Source organism: Helicoverpa armigera, chromosome 21 (assembly GCF_030705265.1).
Source record: "Helicoverpa armigera isolate CAAS_96S chromosome 21, ASM3070526v1, whole genome shotgun sequence".
NCBI classification, from domain to species: Eukaryota; Metazoa; Arthropoda; class Insecta; order Lepidoptera; family Noctuidae; genus Helicoverpa; species Helicoverpa armigera.
The window spans coordinates 1,410,500-1,437,053 of record NC_087140.1 but is presented as its reverse complement, the minus strand read 5'-3'; the positions used below and the strand labels follow the sequence as shown (position 1 = coordinate 1,437,053).

The 26,554-nt window shown below is 33.6% G+C and overlaps 1 protein-coding gene across 1 annotated transcript in view; it reads left to right on the top strand.

Moving 5' to 3' along the window:
• Window positions 1-26,554, top strand: part of LOC135118362 (octopamine receptor beta-2R) — a 69,636-nt gene that overhangs the window by 20,851 nt on the left and 22,231 nt on the right. The window contains exon 2 of the mRNA XM_064040188.1: window positions 8,030-8,051. The gene's annotated coding sequence lies outside the window, so the exon portion shown is untranslated. The remainder of the gene's footprint in view (window positions 1-8,029; window positions 8,052-26,554) is intronic.

The window sequence follows — 26,554 nt, the reverse complement described above, 5'->3', positions numbered from 1 at the left end:
TGTTTTCAATAAGAAGCCAAGTTTTTGTCAATGGTTTGCGTTTGAATACGATTTGTGAAATTGTGTGGAAGTAAATGGATTAACTTGTTACTTTGGTAAATTCAATATACGTGATGGGAGTAGGTAAGTTCAGTACAAGTCAGTTTCAATATCTTCCATAGTTGGCTGTTAAATAAATTAGTCCAGTTTGAGTTCAGCCCGTTTATGCCGCGTATGGGGGTACAAGGTTTTTTCATATAATTTGACTCTTTTGTGGCCAGTTTCAGGATAGCAAAACTATTTTGGGGAAATATGTATATTGTACGTTTCAATGATTTCCAATACCTAAAATCAACAGATATATAGATCTTAATCAGTATTGGCGTAGATATTTCGTGCTATCGGATTAGAAGCCACCAAAGTCAACCACGCCCAAAGTGTGACGTCAACCTGATTTTTTATCAGATTAACCTATTTAGTATTTACTGAATTGACATTTATACAGCTACCTGTTTTATGAAGGTCAAAGGCAATGTTAAGAATGTACATAAATCATTCTCAACATCATCAACAAAGGTTCGACAGGCAATCGCTCTATCCTAAACACTGCTACACAGCTGCATCTAGTTATAAAGTAAGATTGTCCTGTAAGGAAATAGCTAGGCGGATGATTATAGAACAAATTGAATATTTAAGTTCATACTGAAAGTCGTTAATCATCCAAGTATAATATTGTCTCTTCAAAAATGTACGTTGAAGATATAATTAGATGTTTTGATCGTTTTCACATCGTCATCCTATTTTTAAGTAATAATAATAATAATAATAAGGCATCTGAGGCGGATGACGGGGAGTAGCGACCCCGCGGGGCTATATATCCGAGTGCTCCAGGGAGAGTATACTGTCCCCCATCTCCGGCTTGCCGGAGTGAAGCATGACGGGGGATAGGTCTCCCGCCTCTTGGCTTGCCTTCACCGGCCGGTCAGAGTGGAGTCGCTAGAGCAATGCTCGGAGGGTAGGTGCCTCGTGGTAAGTGGCGAGTGGGCCGGTGATGCTGGACCCACAGGGAGCGCGTGATCTGCGTTTAAAGTCCGCCGAGGTATCCTCACCCTTCTCAGCCGCTCATGTACCTGTTGCCCTCTTGTTGCTTTTCAGTGACTGATTCCCGGGGGCCCAGTAAGTGAGTTGGCGAGTCTCCACCTGCCATTTTTACGTGTATTTATTACATTGTTATCGGCAGGTGCCATAGTTCCCGTAGTTTCCCCATTCCTAGTCCATTAGCATCCCATCACAATAGCCCAAGTAGTTTTCATCCATAGTTAGCAATAGTTTAGCACAGAACCGGGGATTGTCCTTGGGTACATTTCTATAGTGTATACAGGGATAATCGTCGGTTTTCTGTCACCATTTCATTAAAGTTGTCTCAAAAGGGCTTCAGCGTGTTGGCTTCGGCCCCACGTTCGCCTCCCAAAAATCCGGGACTCTATAGTCCCGAGGTCTGGAAGAGACATACAGTTATAATAATAATAATAATATTTTATTTTCCATATAAAAGTACACATTACAAACAAAACACTATACACTAATACAGGTACACAAAATTTTTTTGTTGAACTCTGGTACTCAAGGTAAGATTTAACTTGAGTTTTGAGTACCAGGGCCCTCGCAATACAAATGATTCAGTAGTATTAGTTACAGTTCATGTGAGTTGGCGTGAAAAAGTCTAAAGATTTAACAAATTTTATATAAGTATTCTATATTATTAATAAGGTAAAGTGCATGCATTTTGGTGGCTTACGGATGCTAGCTTTGTGTGTGTGTGTGTGAGGGTGTGTGAGAGGGTGTGTGAGGGTGTGTCAGGGTGTGTGTGCGCGTGTGTGTGTTTATTATTTGTAAGTATGTGTAAGTAGATTTGTAAGGCAGTTTATTTTTATAACATTGCCACTTTTGTCTTGGATGTCCTTTTATTTTGTGACTTTTCAGTCAACATGTTTATGAAAAATATAGCTTTTTGTTGGTAATAAATACTTCTGTTTGGTTATTCATCCCACTAATCTAGCTGTCATTACATTAGTAACATAGATACATGACAAGCATCTGCCGCTTAATATAAATAAGATATGTGTAAAAACACAGCATAATTATGTATACCAACCCATCCCTCGGCAAGCATTTACACTTTCATAAAAAACTCATACGCCTGACCTAGCTCTTTTTAGTAAAAATACTGCCACAGCGGCGATAAAAATATTCAACCCGTTTGATTTTTTAAAATGTCACCACCACTAAAAATAAAATGGCACACTCTTACATTGTGAGCAGATATTATAAAAAAAAAAACACGTAAAAAGACAATGAACCTTTTCACACACGTTTCGCGGAGACCTCTCCCGAAATTGGCTGAATGCAAAAATACTTTTGCGCGCCGAAATAGGTATACAGAAAAACAAAGGTCGGCAAAATGGCGGGAAATAGCACATTGTTCTGTGTGTAGCAATTAAAGTTTGTGAAATGGCTTTCGTTTACGGAAAATGCACGGTTTTAGTAATACTTACTACGTTTCGTAGTGAGGCATGTTTTAATTAAAGGATCATGAAAAATATGTTGGGGATTTTAAGTGCTTGTAAAATGTTAATCATTTTATATGTCTGTGTTTCATCATCAATTTTTATTTTATTTTACTGCTAGCTATTTCAGGCATATCATTTCCACTCGCATGCCATAGGGACTACTTTCCACACGGTAGGATAAACATTGGGCTTTGTCCTTTCTCAAGTTCTAGGATATCTGTGTATATACAGATCGATTTACTTTCGCATTCATAATATTAAAAAGTTTATTATAATAGTTACAAAACATAACAGTTTCAAGTTTTCTTTTTTATGTACCTAAATATAGATTTAGTTTATTTTAAAACATAATGTACAGGTTTTTTTTTATTGCTATAGTTACAAAACGCAAAACCATAGTTTTAATAACATATCTGTTGTAAGTAAGTATAACAATAAGAAATATTCATTTTCCGCGTCTCGTCAACTTTTTTTCTTTCTTGTTTTCCTCCATTTACATCTACCTAATTTTATATCCCATGGAATTGGCAGCAAAAAATATTTAGTTCCATGAAAATGATTACTTATCTCCGCCTTATTTTTATAGTATTTTTGTTCGTAAGTAATTACACAAAGATTTCACAGTGAAACAATAGAATTTGGTTTATCAAACCTTAAAAGATAAACCAAAAGATAATGAAATCGTAACAGGAATCCCAACAGTGCTATAAATAACGTTAAACTAAATTGAATTTGAAGACATCTAATTTATAGGCGAATGAAGTTAATTTCAACATTTGTAAGGCTTTTTAGAAACATGCCTACCTACTTCTATCACTAGGTAGGTATGTTTATTTTTTATTTAATATGATAGTTGGTGTCATCTATCTATACTAAAACTCAAGAGTTTATCGAATGTGCCAATCTTAGGAACGGTAACTTGTTTGCCATTGAAAAAAAATCTTATAGGTAACCCTTAATTTATTCAGGACGCTACTTTTTATACGAGTGCATGTTCTCATTGTTAGGTCGTCAGTGGTTTGATATTTTCAAGAAAATCGTAAGGTTTTCAAACCATAAGTCACTCAGAACTAATTACCTTCTCACCATTTTACCAAAATGCTCATTTATAATTGAACAGAATCCTCCACATTTGTCACTTCAAAAGAGCTTCAAAAACAACCCCACTCATTGCCTAACACATCAAGACAAATTACAACAAAAGCGTTTAAAATTAAAGCAGGAACAATTGATCATACGAGCCACGTACGCCAACGAAAACTGTCAAGGGATAGGTTAACATTCATTGTTTTTCGCCTCCCAAGTGACTACCGAGGCTGTTTTGTTAAGCAATGTTCAGACTTGACGACTTGTACGCGTATTTGCGTGAACACATTTTTAAGACTCGCGGAGTTTAGTCGGCAGGTGAGCTCATATTCATACCAAAACTCTCAATCAGTTCGTCTGTTTTTATTTGAAACGGCTGCTTCTTTCTGCACCCAGATAAGCTATACTGCCGCTTTCCACAATAACTGTTTCGCTTGCACGTGAAGAAGTAACAAACACACTTTCTGCTTTATAATATTAGTGTGATTATTTAAGGGGAAATACTGCTCGTATCGATATAAAATATAGCCTATATTACTCGGGAAAAGTGTAGCTTTCCTTGAAAGAATATTGAAATAAGTTCAGTAGTTTTGGACCATTAAGAGTTAACTGTAGAAACAAACATACAAAAAATGTTTCCTCTTTATTATACTAGGCTCTCCCAGTTATCTCAGTAAGCCTTTCGGCAAACTTGCTACCATGTACGGAGCCTAATAATGGTACAAACGACCAACTTTAGCGGGTGCCAGGGGAATATTTATCAAGGAAATGTGCCGCTACCCTGTCATTACCGGGCGGTTGCTTCTACGTTGTTGTATTTTTATTACCGTATAGCGGAAGATAGTGGGTGTTTGGCAAAATTATGCGACGGTTATTTTGTGATATTGTCACTGGTGTTGTCTTTTGTTTTCTTATTGCAAGGACATGTTATCAGCTTCATAACATTTGGTTGTATTTGGGCTACAAATTTTTGCTGACGAAGGACTTTTTAGTCTGTGAAAATAGAACGTAGATAAATGTATGACCTACAAAAGATCCGTCAGGAATAGTGCTTTTGTAGCAGCTACTGTTTTTGTAGCAATGTTCGATTTCACTTTATTGTCAGCCTTTCAAATAATGTTCAATTTACATTTAACATAACAACTTACCTTTTAATATACTCATCACTTTTAGTCCTATTTGGTAATTACACCTGGTAACTCATAAATTGTGCCAAACTTTCCAGGCAGGGGTGTCAAAATTTATACTGCCTGCGTTATAAGGGACAACATTATTAACTAAATAAATTTTGATTATTCCTTTCTGTTTATTACACATGGTATTGTATTTCTCTTTCATTGTAACATAAGGCTTATGTATATGTATTTTTAGGTTCATAATCTGATTGCCTTTTTCGGAATAATATTTGAGGTATTTTGTAATGTGTTTTCTAATCGAATCAGTAAATAAATCTGTATGAGTTATAGTTTCAATGTCGTAGTCTAAATAATTGTTTGTAACTAGCAGATTTTTTATTTCAATTTAAAATAGTCAACATCATTAATATGATGCTCTCTGATTTGCTATTAATTATAAATGTAATTATTTGCTTTTCTATTTTCAACAAAAAATTCTTTAATCACATCATATTTTTGTACAAATAATAAATAGTCTTTCAGTGAACGCTTTAAATGTTAATCTTGGCTCGCAGGCAGCGTCCCAAATTCCCAGTTCATTAAACAAATGAAAGGACGGAATCAGAGCATTGATTTTAGAACTCTTCAAAACGGAACCCGCAGTTTGGGAAACAATAGCAATATTTATTGGTCTGTCATTATATCAGGAGCAAAGGGCCCGGGTTTGCGTGCGGTTTGATGAATGCGGGAAATAGGGGCCGTCAGATATCAAATTTATTTACTTTGTACCAAAGTTTTGGTCGTATCACGGACTTTGTTCGACGTTCCTTGCTTATGGAATAATAATGAACTAACAGATAGTTGTCAGCTAATATTTGAGTTGTATGATTAATTGGATTAGGAAATCAATATGGTATTATAGAAGTGTTGCTTTCTAACATAAGATAGGATTACAGCGATTTAACACAAGCAGATTTTCTGCTTGGTTATTGAGCGCGATTTATCACGTCGGTTGTCATAATTTTTTGTTACCTGAAAATCAACTTTATAACCGTCTTTTCGAGATATTTTAAATAGCAGAAAAGACAAAAAATAATTTCTCTAGAATTTAAATCTGGCGAAAATATTAATATTGCTCTTTGGGATTCAATCTAATATCAGTGCACGTATCGAAAGACTTTTGCTTGAGGCCTCAATATTTCGCTAAAGAATGTAAGACGTCTTACCGTACAGCGTTCAGGATATAGGAAATACCTTTCCGTCTGTCTCTCAGAAATCGAATTGAATAGCAAAATATAGCCTAAGGTACAGAATTCTTGATTTCTGATGAGGAAAAACGTTTAGGTTACGAATATTCGAACATATGTTTTTGAGTACTAAACCGAACATCAGTATCAGTCAGTAACATCAGTATGAAGATGAATGGTAATACCTACGTAACAAAATTATTGTATTATTATATATTATGGTATTTGTCCGTTATCAGACCATAAAAACTTTGATTGAATGCACGAAATGATTAGTCTGTACGGTTGGCTTAAGCTTAATTATAGTTCTTTCATATTGCACATTTTGTGTCGGTGCGGCAACGGTGCGGTTGTCGTCCGGTGCATGGACGATCATTTGTTTTCATAAAAAATGCGTGCTACGAAAACCGTGCTTCTTATCACCAAACGTAAATTAAAAAGAACCCTTTCCCGGTTTAAAATAGCTGCTGTGATAAAATGATAATGGGTTTGGTCGTGGGAACTTCTGACACTCGTCGTTTTTATATACGTCTATACAAGGCATAAAAAACAGGGGTGGTGCTAAAACAAAACGTTATTATATTTTGTCACCCTTCAAAAACATATTGGCAGGCTTTTAAGCTTTGCTAAGCGGTTTACAAGGAAAAAATGGGGTATTTTAATTTTTTACGCACTCAGCGAATTACTCGCTTTTATACTAAATAAACATTTTCCCCGAGTAAATTTTACGGAAAATTACGTTTATAAATAAAGCATTTATTTTCGAAGATAAAATAATCTGTAAAGTCTTTGTATAACTGAAATATGCTACAGTATTAATAAATCCCTACGATTAAACATTGTCCTAAAATACTTTTTATTCAAACTTTTTTGACAGTCAATGCTCCTTTTTCATTAATGAATGAATAATAGTAAACACTGCTAAATTTTAATTAATTCAGTTGAAACAGTTATAGGCTATTCACATACCACCTATTACTAAATCAAATTAAACCCACAATGCTGAATACAAATTGGGATCATATTCGTATCAATACCGAACTTACAAATTGCCAATTGGAATACATTTTGTGTGTAGGGTCGTTTCTAGAACATTCCGAAGCTTTGACGGGCTGGTATTGTGTCCTCTCTTTGTACCGTATCAACGAACTAATTATAATTACATTAAAAGCAACAACAATACATTTTATATGCTACAGAAAGTATGTTCAGAAGTTCCACTGTTATTATTGTACTAGTACTAATACTAAGTAAATCCTTTTTTTTATAATGAAAATCTTACTGGCGTAGGTTAGCATCGTATGATGAATCACATAAGTAAAAGTTAGTATACAGGATCTTGACTGATATTATATGCCATCACGATTTGATACTAAGTTCCTTGCGCCGAATAGGTACTTTTTTAAGCAATGGGAACAATTTAGAAATTTCATACAGAAAAACATATATGAACCTTCTGAAAATATTTCTGTTCAGGTAACACAAACCTTCCTATTTAATTTACAATCGATTCTTTGACGTATAGAATGTAGGGTTGTCTAAATTTCACTTTGTTATTTTGTTCATACCCTCCTCAGATTTAATTAGTTAATTAACAAAATTGTTTAACATGGGTCTTTAGGAAAATTGGAAAAGTGATTTTTGAAGCAAATTATTTTAGGAATCGCTTTACTTGACGTTACATAATCTTTAGTACAAGTTAAAATTGAAATTACTTTTAAGTTAGTTGTAGGTATTTTATGTATTTTTTTAACTGTTCCATTCCAGCCCCAAAGGAACTGCTTTCTGCGTAAGAAGTTGCTTATATTTTAGTAGTATAAGTATCAGGCTTTAGCTAGTACGAAATTTTATAGTTATTTTTAAGTTCTAATTGATGAAAAATGTTAGAAAGAATGTTGAGGTATATAATGTTTTTTTTTTGCATAAAAGTATACATTTGTCATTTCAAACTTATTTAACAACCCTAAAACATAATATTGCAACTAAAATCATGTAACCATTAAAATAATCCAATTATTATCTATTGTTTCAGATTTTGGATGTGAAGCGGAAAGGTTAGTTAATTAATAACTTAATTATATTTTGCTAATGAGGTGATGTTGTCACTATGGATAAATTAACCACGGGAAATTCACAAACTTGCTATAAACTGGAAGTTAGAAAATACTTAGATCAGGTACTTAATTATTCGTTATTTTTAGTTATATTGTTGGTTATTTATGTTTATAATGTGCAAAAGTAATTAACAAAGTCTGTAACTAAAAAATAAATGTTTTATGTCCTGGTTTTTAAAATTCCGTGGTTGTTGCTAAATAACTGTATCAACTCTCATATTTTGGTTATTTTTAAAAGTAATTAAATTCTTTTCCGACTGCATTTGATAGGTTTCATTGAAAAAAGATATATTGTATAATTTAATTGAGTAGCACATATTTTTTTACGTTAACTACAAAAAGTAAAAAATGTTACCCACATTATTATTTAATATTATTTAAAATCAGATTGGTATACATATATGTACATTAGTAGTAGTGTACATTGTTTTGTTCACAGATTGTCATATTCGGTGATCATAAGTGGAACAATATTGACATGTATGGATAATATAATAAGTTAGAACCACGAAACAGAATGTAGCGTAATTTATTTACTATAATAATATAATTTATTATGGATACCTACAATAAAAGTCTATAGTTTGTAGATGAAATAAAAAATATTGGAATCATCAATCTATGTATGCGAGTGAACATTAGTTGATTGACCGCCAATCATTTAATCCATAACAAAAATGAACTGTTAAAAACCTGTAACAGCGCTTTTACACCAGCGGATTTTATCGCGCATATCTATCTTGTGGTACCAGTAGCATTGTCCCTCGCGTACACACACGACACAACGCCTAGGAATAGAACTTTGACGCGCGGAAAAACCGATCGGAAAATCCGCAAGTGTTACTCAAAATATCTTGTCAGTGTTGAATTTCACAAAAAAATGAATCAGTCTCCTTTTCTAAACATTTTCTTTGAAAGGCGGTGTAACCAATCCTAAGATTAAAAGAAAATACAGAAAATATATCTTTTATTACATCTTATATCTTGATTTCATCTTTCTGCCCACAACACGTGCTATTTACAGCCTCACCTGTTTATAGGGAAAATATTTATAAGTATACTCTTTTCATATTATATTTTGAGGCTACTTAGAGACAAGAAAAATTCTGAGCACGCACAAATACCTCCAAGCTAGGTGCTTTCACCAATAACTTTTGGGTTAACGTACAAAAATTGTTCAGAAACTACGGCGTACGTGCAAAATATTTATTTTATATTAAGTAATACTTTTTGAACTCTGGCGTCGTAGAAATTTGTAATTTTTCAAGTATGAGGTGCACCGATGTTATTATGATTTTAAAAACAAATTGGAATCATGCCTTTGCCTACGTGCGGTGAAAAATTCTATAATTATCACAAGCCAGTCAGTGAACAGCCCTTACACTGAAGCCAACAATATTATCTAATCCTTACATTTTCTCAAACTGCATATATCTAGTAAACAGTTTTATTCTGTAAATAATATCCAAATTGGCTTTTCCACAAACAATAGATACATACAACTACAACAACTAAATAAAAACCCTAAAACAACAGTATAAGGTCCAAAATCCAACACTTTCCCACCACATCGAAGTCCATACATTTTTCTGACATCTCATTAATGCTGGCTATAATGTTCTTAGGTTGCGACAACCGCAGTACCACAGGAGGTTGCTAACACATGTAGCTTGCAGTGATGGTGACCACAGAATGCGGTTTCTGAACGTTGCAAGATACTTGTATTAGGATCGAGAAGGCTTTTATGGTCTTAGCTTTAGTTAAACTGCAAAGCGAGTTGCAAAGGAAGTAGGTTAGAGGCTATTTTCATTTTGTCACTTTTAAAACAAACGAATATACCTACAAGGTAGCAAAGCGGTTGTAAAAAAATAATTAGATGTCACGGTTGCCGTTAAAGTATGAAAGGAGCTTTTATTTTGTTTGACGCAAAGATTTACGATATTGTAAGTTTATAAAAATTATGAACTGCCATGTATATTGTTTAGGTGCTCATAATACTGTTTTATCAAAGACAGTTAAAATATTGAAAATTAATGAAATTGTACACAGTGACATAATTTTTCAAACGATGCCGTGTCACTTATATCCTAGAACATATTATTAATATGTAGTTGGAGGCATTTTTATGTTTGACTCAACGTGCTGGCATGTTCCTTGTGACTGGTGTGTTTTTCCATTCATATTAACAAAACCGAAAAAAATATAAGTCTGTTATTTTTTCGGATTAACCATAGATTAAAAAAAACGCTAAGCTTATATGTATACAAAGCACGTTTGTATGCAACGAGCTCTAACATTCATTCAGAGCAGAGTAATCGTGAGTCGGATTGAGCGTGTACAATTTATTATCGCCACAAACACTACTAACCGCCTGGCATGTGACAGCCTGACGAATTATTTTGGTTTACTCTGGAATACTGAAGCAAAAGCGATCTAAAGCCTCGGATGCATGAAGCTCGAATAACTACTGTTACGAATGCTACAGTTATAAAATAAATACTTTAAATCTCTTTCTGTATAGGTTTTCTCATTCAGAAACCCATGACAGCGTTTTCACATCAGTGGATATTCCGCTCGGTTTTTTTATGTGCGACACATTCCAATCGTTCGGTTTCACGTGTCATCGTTTGAATCGGTAGTTGTCAATTGTTTGCTGTCCCTTACGATCCGCTCGGAAAATACACTAGTGCGAAAGCTAGTTGTAAATCTTGGTAAAAACACACTGAAAATATCATTAGAATACGCTTTTGGAAAGTGATGTCCTAATTTTTCAGCAAAACTGAACCCACATTTGAGAACTGGGTCACGACAATGCGCAAATTAGTAGCTTTAGCCAATAGATTTTTCAGGTTCAGAAATCGAAATTTTTTCACGTGTTTTTCCATTCACTTATTATACCCTATGTCTAACTATTCATGCATGATACATGTATACAGTTTAAAATGGTGTTCAAAAGAACGAGTGCTTTTCATTGCACTACGCAAAACCATCATTTCATAGAGGAACGAACGCAAAGAGCTCGACACAGAATAGGTGATTGTCTATTGATTAAGCTGCTTCAATGACCAGTAGATAAAGAAGTAACAGGACAAGGTTTGTTGTCTATGGGAATGAGGACAGTTGGTGGAAAGTCCTTGTTTGTGGAAATGTATTGTCCTTTCTTTGTTTGATGCCTTAGAATTTTCCAGCCTCACATGGATGTAGTTTGTAGGTTACCAACAACAAGAATAGATTCTTCTTTCTACATTTTAATAGTTGACTTGTATAGGCTTTAAGGAGTTGAATATTTAGCCACATAAAAATATGTTTATTTTTGATAATATTTTAAATGCGACATGGTGCTTCTGAAAAACGAAAATATAAAGTTGTGGAGTATTTTTAAGTAGTATCTATAACAGATTTAAATAAAAATAAACAGATCTTTAAGAAATCTTTTACAACTACAAAAGCTATTTTAGAACCGACAAAATGAAAATTACAATTTCGGTAAAAATAAGTTCTTTTTTCACAAACCAGTTTATGATACCGTTGTTATATAACTGGCAACAGACTGATTTTGTAATAGAATAGACAGTTTTCCAAACATTTCGATAATTCTTATTGAAGGAAATTGACAGCTGTCTATACAAATGTCAAATGAAGTAACATACATTTATTACTGTTTTATTCATAGCAGTTTTCGTATATTAACACTGGTGTGTTTAATTTTCGTCAAACGTAAAATATTTGACAAAAAAGTTGTTAAAGTAAGTTTTCTAAGTACATTTTGTTCACTCTTTAATACCATTCGAAGTAAATTGGACAGTATAATAATTTTCTTAATAACCTAAGACGATGTTGATAATTTCCTTATTAAAAATATTTATATACAGCTAAATATACATATTTTGTTGACCTCCTAAAATTACTTTTCAATATAGCGACCACAAGACCATCCATCTTATATAACACACATCTATAATTTGTAACATTCCTTTAAATAAAGACATCTATGAAGCCGCCAGATTGTCAATCACAATAATTCCATGTCAGTATAAAATTCATAGCTTTCTCAGACTTATAATTGTCCAATTACGACCATCAATTTGTCCAATTCGTAAAGTTTATGAGTCCCGGCGGCCATTAACTTTATGGTATGGCCAGTGTCGTGTAAATAGCTATACAAACTCCTTGCTTTACACCGTTACGCTACAAAAAAATATTCAGCCAGTATTATTTATGAAGTAAAATATTTATTTTAAAATTGCAGGTGACATTTTCCAGTAAGTGACTGTTTAATGCATGACTGCATAAAAATTACATGCATAGCAAAAAGCTTTTTCATAAAGTCATAAATTATGTTTTAATATAATAATCTTTTGAAAGATTCAACGTCGTAATAATTTATTGCAGTGTGTCCACAAACTTTCAATAAAGTTGACGTTGGTTAATTAATAAGAAAATGGAACGATTCGGAGCCATAATTAATTTATTCGTACATTAAAATAAGATCTTTTGGTTTCCCATTTAAATATAATACGAAAAAGATCAATTGCTGTATTTGGCAGAAAAATAAAGAGTTTTGAAAAGAATATAAGTTTAAATACGAAAACTTACACCATCAAGTCCATTAAATCTAAAGACAGAATCAAAATCTATTTTATAGTTATCAAAAAAGTTTTCTTGCAACGCAGTGCAAAAACTATTTTCCACTCCAACAATTTTATAGACAGGCGAAGATTTATGACCTTTATGAGACTGCTCCGAGAAATTGAAATTTATGTCGTGTTTAAACAGCACTTTATTAGAATATACTCGTGTTTGCCTGCGGTGGAATACTAGCTTTCTTTAAAACGCTATCCAACTTTTAACCAGTTTTTAAATCCTTTCTTGATCAATCAGCAGAACCTTGCAAAAGGAATTGAAATGTCAAAATTATGGATTCACATTTGCGTCTTTTTTGGATATTCGAAGTAAAGTATTTTTAAAACATAATAAAGCGTACTATTGTTATTTTAATTTCAAACAAAATGTAAGTTCGAAATTAAAATAATATCTCGTTAGTTAAAAGACATTCTCTTCGGTGTAAATGAGGTTTACGTTAATAGCAGCAGACATTTTAGAACGACATCGATGGGTGATTATAGCCTTAAATATAATCGAAAAGCACCCTTAAAGCTATAAAAATAATAATAAAAAATAAACAATGTCTAAAATGCTTTCATCTAAATATATAAAACTCAAAGGTGACTGACTGACTGACATAGTGATCTATCAACGCACAGCTGAAACCACTGGACGGATCGGGCTGAAATTTGGCATGCAGGTAGATGTTATGACGTAGGCATCCGCTAAGAAAGGATTTTGATCAATTCTACCCCCAAGGGGATAAAATAGGGGATGAAAGTTTGTATGAAACTTTGTCAATTTTAAACCGATCGGACTGAGACTTTGCATGCATAAAGCTACTATGGCGTAGGCAACCCTTAAGAAAGGATTTTGATAAATTCCATCCCTAAGGGGATAAAATAGGGGATGAAAGTTTGTATACATCTTCTTAGATTTGTACACGCTAATCTGCCGAACTTCTGAACGGATTTCAATGATTTTTTCTTTGTTGTATCAGTATTAAGCCTGGTCAACATATAGGCTATAATTTATCTTCGAAACTTGAAGACCTGATGCAGAACTCCTACAGACCAACAAAACTATTAGAGATACAAAAATGGTGCCATGGCAAAAATTGTTTCATGTGATGAGCATTTTCAGCTGAGATAATAAATTTGAAGATCTGGAACACCTGATGTGGAACCCCAAGAGCCCAGCTTCTCTATACCATATACAGGTATGACGTTTTAGCAAAAGTTGTTCAATTTGATAAGCACTTTCTATTGACTTACACAAATTGAAGATCTAAAACACCTGATGTGGAACTCCAGGGGCCCAGCTGAACTATAGCATATAGAGGTATGACGTTTTAGCAAAAGTTGTTCAATCTGATAAGCACTCTCTGTTGACTTATAAAAATTGAACCACACCTACACCTGATGTGGAACTCCAGGAGCCCAGCTAGACTATAGCATATGAAGATATGACGTTTGAGCAAAAGTGGTTCAATCTGATGCACTCTCTATTGACGTATAAACATCGAAAATCTGGAACACCTGATGTGGAACTTCAGAAGCAATACTACACTTGAAATGAATAGAAATGAATGTTATGAAATAGGTATGGTGAATCAAAAAGTAATTAGTCCGTCTTTTAGACACGTATTTTTCTTTTCACTCTCTCACAAACAAATAATAACGAAGATACAACAACGCTTGAATTCACTGCTTAGTACAAATTTTACATACCTAGACGTGGCGTCACGAGCCCCCACTCTCCGACTTTGTTGCGTTATATCTCATTATTATATTGTATGTCTCTTCCAGAACTCGGGACTATAGAATGCCAAGAATGTTCAATGACAGCCGGACCCTACAGTTTAACATCCCCTCCAAATGACGGTCATTGGTATCCAAAATATACGTAGAAAGTACATATGAACTTAGAAAAGTTGCATTGGCATGCAGTTGCCAGACCTGGAATCAAAGACGCACGCTCATACTTGAGAGATTGGTTCTCTACCCACTAAACCACCACGACTTCCACTAAGTCACCACGACTTTGTCATCTATTTAATGTTTTTTTACGTAATAATACTTGTGTAATATTTTTGCCACACACAAATGCGGACTAATTAGAATCACTACTTTTATCCCTATGGTCTATTGCGGTTCAGTTCTCAGCGTTTTGTTTAGTCTGCTGTGCTTTTGCTGTTAAAGTACAAAAATTAAGTATATAGTATATATATCCCTTAAAATTCAATTTCAGACTATTTAGATCTTTGATTTTGCTGACCCCGTAGTCGCTGGCATAAGGGACAGGCTCCGCGTACGAAGTCGCGGGCAACAGCTATCTAAATATATAAAACTCAAAGGTGACTGACTGACTGACATAGTGATCTATCAACGCACAGCTGAAACCACTGGACGGATCGGGCTGAAATTTGGCATGCAGGTAGATGTTATGACGTAGGCATCCGCTAAGAAAGGATTTTGATCAATTCTACCCCCAAGGGGATAAAATAGGGGATGAAAGTTTGTATGAAACTTTGTCAATTTTAAACCGATCGGACTGAGACTTTGCATGCATAAAGCTACTATGGCGTAGGCAACCCTTAAGAAAGGATTTTGATAAATTCCATCCCTAAGGGGATAAAATAGGGGATGAAAGTTTGTATACATCTTCTTAGATTTGTACACGCTAATCTTCCGAACTTCTGAACGGATTTCAATGATTTTTTCTTTGTTGTATCAGTATTAAGCCTGGTCAACATATAGGCTATAATTTATCTTCGAAACTTGAAGACCTGATGCAGAACTCCTACAGACCAACAAAACTATTAGAGATACAAAAATGGTGCCATGGCAAAAATTGTTTCATGTGATGAGCATTTTCAGCTGAGATAATAAATTTGAAGATCTGGAACACCTGATGTGGAACCCCAAGAGCCCAGCTTCTCTATACCATATACAGGTATGACGTTTTAGCAAAAGTTGTTCAATTTGATAAGCACTTTCTATTGACTTACACAAATTGAAGATCTAAAACACCTGATGTGGAACTCCAGGGGCCCAGCTGAACTATAGCATATAGAGGTATGACGTTTTAGCAAAAGTTGTTCAATCTGATAAGCACTCTCTGTTGACTTATAAAAATTGAACCACACCTACACCTGATGTGGAACTCCAGGAGCCCAGCTAGACTATAGCATATGAAGATATGACGTTTGAGCAAAAGTGGTTCAATCTGATGCACTCTCTATTGACGTATAAACATCGAAAATCTGGAACACCTGATGTGGAACTTCAGAAGCAATACTACACTTGAAATGAATAGAAATGAATGTTATGAAATAGGTATGGTGAATCAAAAAGTAATTAGTCCGTCTTTTAGACACGTATTTTTCTTTTCACTCTCTCACAAACAAATAATAACGAAGATACAACAACGCTTGAATTCACTGCTTAGTACAAATTTTACATACCTAGACGTGGCGTCACGAGCCCCACTCTCCGACTTTGTTGCGTTATATCTCATTATTATATTGTATGTCTCTTCCAGAACTCGGGACTATAGAATGCCAAGAATGTTCAATGACAGCCGGACCCTACAGTTTAACATCCCCTCCAAATGACGGTCATTGGTATCCAAAATATACGTAGAAAGTACATATGAACTTAGAAAAGTTGCATTGGCATGCAGTTGCCAGACCTGGAATCAAAGACGCACGCTCATACTTGAGAGATTGGTTCTCTACCCACTAAACCACCACGACTTCCACTAAGTCACCACGACTTTGTCATCTATTTAATGTTTTTTTACGTAATAATACTTGTGTAATATTTTTGCCACACACAAATGCGGACTAATTAGAATCACTACTTTTATCCCTATGGTCTATTGCGGTTCAGTTCTCAGCGTTTTGTTTAGTCTGCTGTGCTTTTGCTGTTAAAGTACAAAAATTAAGTATATAGTATATATATCCCTTAAAATTCAATTTCAGACTATTTAGATCTTTGATTTTGCTGACCCCGTAGTCGCTGGCATAAGGGACAGGCTCCGCGTACGAAGTCGCGGGCAACAGCTAGTTTTGTATATTTTGTACATAGCATTTTGAATATTTCTCTAAGTCAACTATAATTATCTGATCCATTTTTATGTGAACATATGTAGAATGACAGGTCAGATTAATAAGCAGGTGGACCATAGAGGATGGTTATTTAGGATTTTAGAAAAAAGTTTTAAAATTTATTTCATATCGTTGTGTATTTATAAAATTGATGTCCAATCCTGGATTCTTCTTTTTATATTACTTATCACAAAAAACTATAAGAAATAGATACAATTATGTACCAGTTCAGAAGTTTCATATATAGTTAGGTATTTTATCTAGTAAAATAAGTAATGGTTACGTGGTGAGCGTGGTTCCATCAACTGCTAACCAACTTAACATCAACATGTGGTTTCAAATTGTGGTTTTCAGCTAATTGATCATTTGATACTACTAATTTAGGGTTAATTTAGACTAAAATAAGTCTTTAATTAGAAGGATATTACCAAATCAAGCTAAAAACTGTAATGAAAGTGTTCTAGTTAGATCACATTGTCATAGCCTGCCCACAACGAAAACTTATGAGTATTTTGAAGTAGTCTATAAAAAAATTATCTATCCATGCCATGGGCTACCATTTTACAGTTGAAGATCTATTTTCATGTTAAGGAAATTATTACGCTTGTAATATTTCTACCATTTTGGAAAATGTTTTCGACATAAGTTTCCCTACTTTTAAACCACAACAAAAACAAACGACACTCATGTCAGTGTATTAATAAAGAAAAACTGTATTTACCCTTAATATTAATGATAACCATTAATTGAAATGCACATTAGGATAATTTGTGATCACTGATCACTTTTTAATCGTCGCCGTGGTTAAAGTTTTACCGAAACTTCGTTGATAATTTGTCACGAATGGCATTATGTTTAAGTTATGTTTAATAGCTGTTTTTAGGTTTGTTTGCCTTATTCTTGATTTATTGGAAGCTAATCTACAAAAGTATAAGCCGTCAAACCATTTTGAAGCCGCCATAAAAAAAATTTTAGGAATTAAAGCTATATATTTTTCCTAACGTATCGCCTAAGTATCGCCTGATTCCACAATTTCCCCTATAAAATGGTTTTCAATTCTATTGACTTGATTTCAAATTTTGCCTAAGACCCTTTTACCTTGAAAGTAATGTTCCAGTTTTGCAATATTCAAATTACCGACGATTATGTACCTCGATTATACCTAGATAGTGTGGGACTCAGAACACTAGGTGATCGATATATCGTTCTATTCACGCGGTGCAGTTAGGTTAAATGTCATGGCTGGATTATTGTTTATTCATACTAAAAGGAATCGAGTCCAAAGAGTATGGATCTGTCAATCAAAGCATATTACGGATAACCTATCACGTTCTGTGTTTGTTCTGAGAAATTCTTATACTATTTTCGTATTGTTAGTTTTGGAGGATAAAAGGAACGTGGAACAGGATCAAGGTAAAAGAGAGCAATTTAGGGAGGAAAGCGTATTAAGATGAAGAGAAGTAATAAAGGATGTAACAGACATACGCTTAGAGATGGCTATATGTTTTGTTAGCAAAGAAACCCGTAAAAATATCATTCGAACCCTCCAATTCTATGAGGAAAAAACAGTTTAAATAAATAAGTAACTAATACGAGCTGTATTGTGAATGAAACGGACCATAAAACTGCTAGTCAAATGTCTATTTCTGTAGCGAGCTGCATAACAGTCGATCGATCCGTAAAACAGGGGGTCTAGAGTAATTGCAGGCACATTAATTATTGCAACGGAGCCAGGTAGATTCAGTATGTAGTATTGTCGCTGCCGTCTTTAGGAATAATGAATGAATATGTAAAAGACGGTGAACGCATAATCTAAAGAAAAATATTGCTGAGGCAGATCACACACTATGTTCTCGAAGGAGATCTGCCAGCTGCGCACTTCTTATTATTTCACTTCCATAGTTCGATGGAACGAGATTTGAAATTGCCCATACCCCTTTAGCAAGCGATCCAAGCGTAGGGATCATTAACCTTCTCTCCACGAGCAAATGCTTTATCCAACAATGAATCAATAAAAAGCCCAATGTTGCCAAAATTCCAATTCCTGAATAAAAATTCGTACCCAAATTGCTCGGCCCCTCATAAATGATTCAACCGGTTAATCTTAGCCGAACATCTGAACTCATCTACGTGTCATTCAAGATAGAACACCAAAAGCATTGGCAGAGGTCCAAATTAAAAAAGTTTTGTTTCCACATAACCTACTGTTCGTTGAGCAGACACAGGTATTGACTTACGCCTCATTTGATCCGGTCTTGTAGTCAAAATGTTTGCTTTATTTATTTTGTTTGCTTTTACATATTCATTTGGATTCGGATATGGGTGAGCATGATGGATGGGAAATTTTTGTGGATAAGGACTAGGTATATTTATTTTGAGTTAATTAAATATTGAGACCAGTATATCAATGGAGCGTATCTAGCCTTTTTTGGATAATTTATTTTCATTTATGGTAATACTCAAATATAATTTTCTAGAACTTGGCGTTCTTAGCTTTTATGAGTATGTGACTAATTTTAGCTCTTCTTTATGGAAAATAACTAGGTAACCGTCTTGAAACCCAATAAAAGGAGACATAATTTACTGATTCTGTTTACTTTTGTTTATTTACGCAATCAGAAGTATTTACAAAATTGAGTATTCGCGATAATCTTGACTTTAATTTTGAATTCACTTTAATTTGAATAAGACTCGACTCCAGAGTTCAAAGACCTGATTAAACCAAAAAGAGGTTATTAACGATACACGCGAAGTAAATAGAGGCATATGTAAGCTTCGTATTCTTTACAGTCTAATATTCTGATATAATATTTTCAAAAGACTTCCAGGTTTAGCAAGGAAACAATTTACAATTTAATATCAAAGCCATTGCTTCTAAGGGCCTGAATACGACATTCCTGCCGGTTTTTCTTTGTACACAAAAATTTGGAAACGCCATATTATTTTACCGCGTTTTTATCCTCCCTATTTGGGCGGGAAAAGTTTTTTTTGCAGAAATTAAGGTTATGCTATGTAGGCAGCGATTTTTGATTGAATGGGTTGGAACATAAAGAAAGCTTTTACATTTTTTGTTAGAAACAAATGCCATAATATTTAAGGACAAAATTTATTAAAAGAAAAAGTAGTAAAAGCATAATTATGTTAATAAATTAATAATTACAACAATTGATACTGAAAAATCTTCAAAAAAATTTGACTTTTGAATACAATTCAAATTCATAGTTACAATTAAGACGATTATGGCTCTTCGTTAAGATTGCATAAAAAAATATCGACTAGGCTTATTTATTCGGACGAAAAATTCATCAGTAGTACTGAAAATTCTATTCGCTATCGCTTATACTGTAGCGTATCCCTAAGCTTTACTTGCGCCTATAAAAATTCTGGCTTCGGATCTAAAGACTCATAAAGGCCTGTCACTTGTCCTTTTCAAAATTATTTTGTTCATTTTATTTTCCTGTTTGTAAAGAGACAAGAATTTTCTATCAGTATTCTGCGGACTTTATAAGTTAATAAACACTCTTATCTTCCAACGAGCCTTTTGATTTTTAAGATTTTTATTTAAGCTGCGTTTGCTTGGTGTTGATAAATGGTTCTTCATTGTTTCAAGTTGATTTGGCAGTTTTCTTGAAGTTTAAAATTGTTTGTTTCTGCTAATACGTAGTTTCTTTTAAGGTTTATTAGTTAAACCATTCCTATAGCAGGATAGCATATAATATCGATAGACTGAAATCGAATTGGAATGAAAAAATTTACATTTGAAATGTTTTTACGACACTCTCTATCCAAATATAAACATATTTTCCTATAAATTACTCAAAATTTTCAGTTATCCATAAAATCAACAAATATTAATAACAGCGTCCTATAAACTCATAATAAATGCTCTGTGAAGAATACAAATTGTGACCTAATAACTTTTCTATATTATGATTATGACTAGAGCTAACTGCTTTGTCCTAAATTAAGCGAAAATATCTCTTGTTTACGAGAACTGAAGATCTTTTGAGAAGAAAAGGGTTCATTTTTGTATATTGTGCCAAAGTAATTAAAAAGATTAAAAGAGTTTGAAAAATACAGGTTGGTAGTATTAAAACTGTGGATCTGTGAACTGCGAATAGTCGTACCTAGTTTTTTCAAAATATGAAACTATTTTTTTTATATATTTACACTAGAATTTACTTTATTCAGTAGTCAGGATACTACTAGTCCAGAATAGAACTTAAAAATTGTTACTTTTTGATTACAATAATAAAACGTCTCCGTGATTATTATGATGTTTTTCTTTTAATATCTTGGTTTAATATAGGCTAAAACTACAATATTTTGTCACCTAAAAACAGTTTTCTACGGCCTTTATTATGAAAAATTATGATTACAAAATATGATGTGACTCATTTATAAAATTTCGGGTAAACGTTAATTAAAAGCCTTGTAAAAGATGTTAAGTGATTAATTTCGGAAGGAAAATTAAAGTCTGGTTGGTACCGCTTACTCATTATTAATTTACGAAATAACTTATTACAGTTTCCTTTTTGTTGCCCAGAATATTCCTATATGAAACTTTTACACGGTATATTAAAAATATCGTGTACCTACTTACTATTTTTAGTCATACAAATTGGAATCATTAGACACAATCACAAGCATAATTTGGTCACATAAAAGTTAGCTGATTAATTTTGAATTCTTTTGTTGTGATCGATTTGTATTTTTTTTTTCATATTACATGAACTATTTGAATAGATTTACCATATCCTATCTACACCTCTTGTAACCCCATGTTTAGCAATAAAAGGCTATTAAATTAAATTAAATTAATCTACACAGTCTACTGATCATTTATTTGTTGAGCCCCTTCCTCTATATATCCATCCACGTTCATACTCAAGACCTAGAATGATTTACTCTCCATATATTATACGACAGTCTAAGAGATATTGCTTGTAAATGAATTATATCTAGGCAAGAACCTAGCACAACTAAAAGCACTCCAACGGTGTCTAGACTGAACGCTTCACTTTGTCTAGATATGACCTAGAATCACGCTAGCAAAATGGCAGAGTATAAAAGGAATTATTGTGACAAAACACGTTAGAAAAAAGTATTTGCAAACATGACTTTATGAAAGAATGGCTTAAAATATACATATTTACTTTTGGTTGTTTGCTTGGACGTGCTAATCTCGGGAACCACTGATCCGGATTCAACCATTCTTTAAGTGTCAATTAGGATGGATCGGATGCTTTTACCCGTATGCACGAAGTAATTCTCACACGACACAAGTGAAACTGTAGGCAGGCGCTAATCGCTGTAAAGAATGACTGAAAAATTATATAGCTACCATTAGATTTTAAACTCCCAAAAATTTATATTGATTTTATTTATTTTCTTTTTAGCTATCTGACTTGGAATCAAACACAATACCTTCTGCTCAACTAGCCACTGCTCAGTCACGTGTGCTATAAGACTAAAGGGAAAATATTGCATAAGCGTCGAAACCACGGAACAAATATTCCGTGGCAAATATTGCTTCTTGTGCGGAAATGAAACCGTATCTTCTTCGTAATCTTCGAAGCAAAAAATATTTCTTCAGACAATCTGTAACTACTATTTTCTACGTAAGTTTGTCTATTAAATAGGTTCATTATAGGGTCAATCTTACTACGTTATAAATGCTACTACTCAAATCTCCCACGTTACTAGATGGATTTTGATGAAACATTTAATTTTTTATCAAAATTTGTAATTTAATTTTCTAAGAACTATATAATTTTATAAGAAACTTTTTATCTACGCGAGGGAATTAATTCATTTAGGGTGCGGGTTGAACCGCAGAGAAAACCGGGTTTTTACAATTAGATTATTGATAGCTTTGATTGTGTTAAAAGTACTCGATCTTATATTTGGTTGCTTGCTAACGATAACAGAAAATAATGTTGTAAATCAAAGAGTTCTCTTTTAATTTTAACGTGGCTCTATAAACAAAGACCAATAAAAATCTACCTTTAACAAAATAAAATCTCAAACATCAGTATGACAAGCAACACTAACAAAGTCGTTGGTACTGGAAGAGCTTACTCTATAAAGCGGGGATGGCCTAGATATCATGGTAGGCGCTTGTGCCTTGCTAATTAACTGCAAGCCCCAGTAAGCCTAGTTTTCTTTGAATTGTAGGGTAATGTTTTAATTCCTATATTTTTTTGTATAATTTTTCTTATTTAAATGTTGATGTCTTAAGGTAGGTAAATGCTTCGCACACTAAGGCCCATTTTCACTGAAAGCGTAAACGTCCGTTTTTCTAAAAACAACTATTTAGTTTGAAAAGTGAAAGTGAAAATTCATAGTTAGGTTTACAATTACGGTTGTTTTAAGAAAACTGACGTTTATGTTATCGCGTTACTAATTGTTGACCTTTATTCATAGTCTGTACAGAACTAAGTACGTAGGCACGCCTAGTGAGAATGCATGTTCTGTACGTAGCTTTAGAAAACAAGAGGTTTCAATACGTGTTGAAAATATATACTATACATCTCAGAATTATTGAATTGTGGCCAGCTCAACGGCTGTTGGCCCAAACCTTGTTAGAATGATGTTAGATAGGCCTCTATCTAGAAGTATTTACCTATATATTTGGTATGTATGACTTATTTAGTGCTCAGGAACTTATTGCCCTGATGGCAATTTCAGCAATCAAGTAAAAAAATCTAAAATTAATTAATGTGTATACGTGTTGCTACTATAGGCTCGTATGATTTAGATATGCATACTTGCATAATTTTATACGGAGAATAAAGGCATCTTACGTAAATTAGTTCTCACTGTAAAATAATTAAACGAAAATATAACAGAAAGACACGGCATTATGTATGTTTTAATGTCAAAGGCTTACTGAAGGAAGACAGTGGTATTCTTGGAAAAGTATTTTCAGAAAAGGCTTTTGCGTCTGAACAAGCAAGAATGGTCTTTTAAAAGTTTTTATTGTAACCAAAGATTGTATGAAAAGACATTTTCTCTTGTTGAATGTGGCATTTGACTTGGATTTGCCTGAATGGGTAGGTACGGTGCTGTATTTTATGAAGGATCTTTTATTTCTTTGATATTATTCCTGCTTTTTGATGAATTATTGATTTTGTGTTCAATAGTCAGCGGATTAGAACTTGCAAGATTATTTTCGAGATTTATAAAACTGCTAACAAAAAATTTGGGCCAGATAAAAAGAAGGTTATTTTTAAAGGTAGGACTTTATTTTTTACAGTTTACATTTCTTCGAGAACAAATCGTGCGAATTTTAAATAATTTGATTAATTACGGAATCTCTTATAGCTTACGTGCTGAAAAGCACGTAATTTTGGTACCTATACATTTTTAACGTTTTTTTTGTAGAATAAGCTAGAATGATTATGTAAAAAATTATCTATGCAGATCACCTGAAATCTCAATTTTGCCAGTTCATCCAAATTATTCTACCTAATCCAACTTTGGGCTAAAATATTCAATTAAAATTTACATTTCAGTTCATTGAAACAGGGTCAGCCGGGATTATATGTAAAATTGTTTTCAAATCTACCCGTCGATCCTATATGATTGATACGAGCCACTCAATATCGCATTTATCATAGCCGGTTGAGAGAACCGCTTAGAAAATTTTGTTCCCGATATCTACAGTGTTTAGTGAAGTGATAAAGTTTGAAGATAATACCTAACTTTTATTACTGGAAAGGCAAAAAAGAAGCATCCCCTCTGTAATATCTGGTTAATGTAGCTAATAAATTGTGTCTTATTCTATCTATTAAATAGTAGAAATTCATTTTTCAAATTCAAAAGCAGTTTATAACCATGAGCTGATCAAAAATCACTGGTTTCATAAACTTTTTGGTCTTATCAGTCTACATTTAAGCATGTAAATTAAATGATACCTTATCTCAAATCTTAATGATAATATACCTACCTGCATCGAAAACATATGGTAATCAATACTGTTGCCTTTTCATTATGTAAAAAAGTCTTTGTGGTACTTAAACAGGCCGATGTCACCCAGTGTCTCCTCTCCAGGTTAAGAAGTCAATGAACCCTCTCAAATCATCTTAAACAGGCATCACCTTGACTAATGACTTGACGCTAATAAACTATGCAACACTGACCACATACAATTGTATTGCATTTGGTGTCTAATTACATATTTGTATGGATACCATCAATTTCGATCCCTACATAGCAGTTGCATATTGCAATAACGACCAATAAATGATAATCGATTGCAATACAGATGCTAAAATAACACGTAATAAATCCTTCACGACTTTTATAGTTAGCGTGAGATTCGCACCAACTGCTCATCAGATGTTAGTCCTCCCACGTTTATTTTTCTGTTCATAATCATTTCCTTCTCTTAGTACATTTTAACTTTAATCAAAACGGGGCAATTATCGCACTGTTATACAGTACTCAAATTCTCCGTTCTTGCGTTCTACTCGCACAATAAGCCCAAAATCAACTTATTTAACATTAGATTGATTTGTTTTTTTATTGTTAGATTTGTTGATTATTAGACTGTTTATATCTTTGCACCGTAGTAGATCCTTACCAATTTAATTTGGTTCATAAACCTATTCGAAAAATATCCTTCTAAACACTGCACACTACATCATTCTAATTTTAATTGTACATCAAATTCTCTTCTTAAATATCTGTCATCTTTTAGTAACTTTCTTTTCAAAGTCAAAATCAAGAGTTTTTATGTCATAAAGACCTATTACAGGTTCTTAAAAAACGGCTAATCGAAACTTTCTAGCCGTAACGACATTCACACCATCCATCGTTGCTTTATTCGTCATCTTCTACAACCATCCATGTTCATTCCTCATAAATGATCCTCCGCATCACATGCCTTAAAACATTATCCTAAAATTAATCACGGAGCTAATTTGTTGCGGTGTAAAAGTGGATGAAAAGCCATGATTGTGTGCGTGACGGGGTACATTTGCATCGCACGCCATGCCACGTAATGCTATTTGAGCTATTTCATGTTTTTATGCTTCACACAAATGATATTTAATGATAGTATCGATGTTTGTTGCTGATACAGTTATTTGGTTAATGTAGTGTTTATGAGGTTTCTGTTTGTGTTAATACTATAAACTAGTAAATAATAGGCGCAATCGCTTTCTTGTCCATATATGTATGAGCAATAGGTACTGATGAAACTTCGTTATTTTTTTCGTGAATATTTCTACAAGAAAAATAATACATATTTGCTTCTAATACAGTCTCTTGACACCAATATTATAACCACAGAATTTCAATAGGTACTTATGGATGACTATACTTCTATTCTCGTTTTCCTCCTAAAATAACAGCTTTTGAAGATACCCCTTTACACTTTAATACATTCTCGTGTTTATTCGTGCCAAGATTTTTTCTGAGACTTTCCCTATCTTAGGGTTGGACAGTATTATCGATAATAGATGGATCCAACGGAGTTTTAGGGTCATGGTTGAACGGATTGACAACAAAATGTAAGGGGAAAAGTTTTGCTTTGATCCAATTTATAGTGGGACACTTGGGGTACACAAGATATTTAGGAAATTGATAGAATAACTTATTGTTTATTTTATTGAGAAGTTTTCCGTGTCCTAAAATAGCCAGGGTTTGCAACAGTGACAATGCAGAAAGCGTGATGGTTTTGTTCACATTTACCGCTGCATAATACGGGTTTAGTGTCATA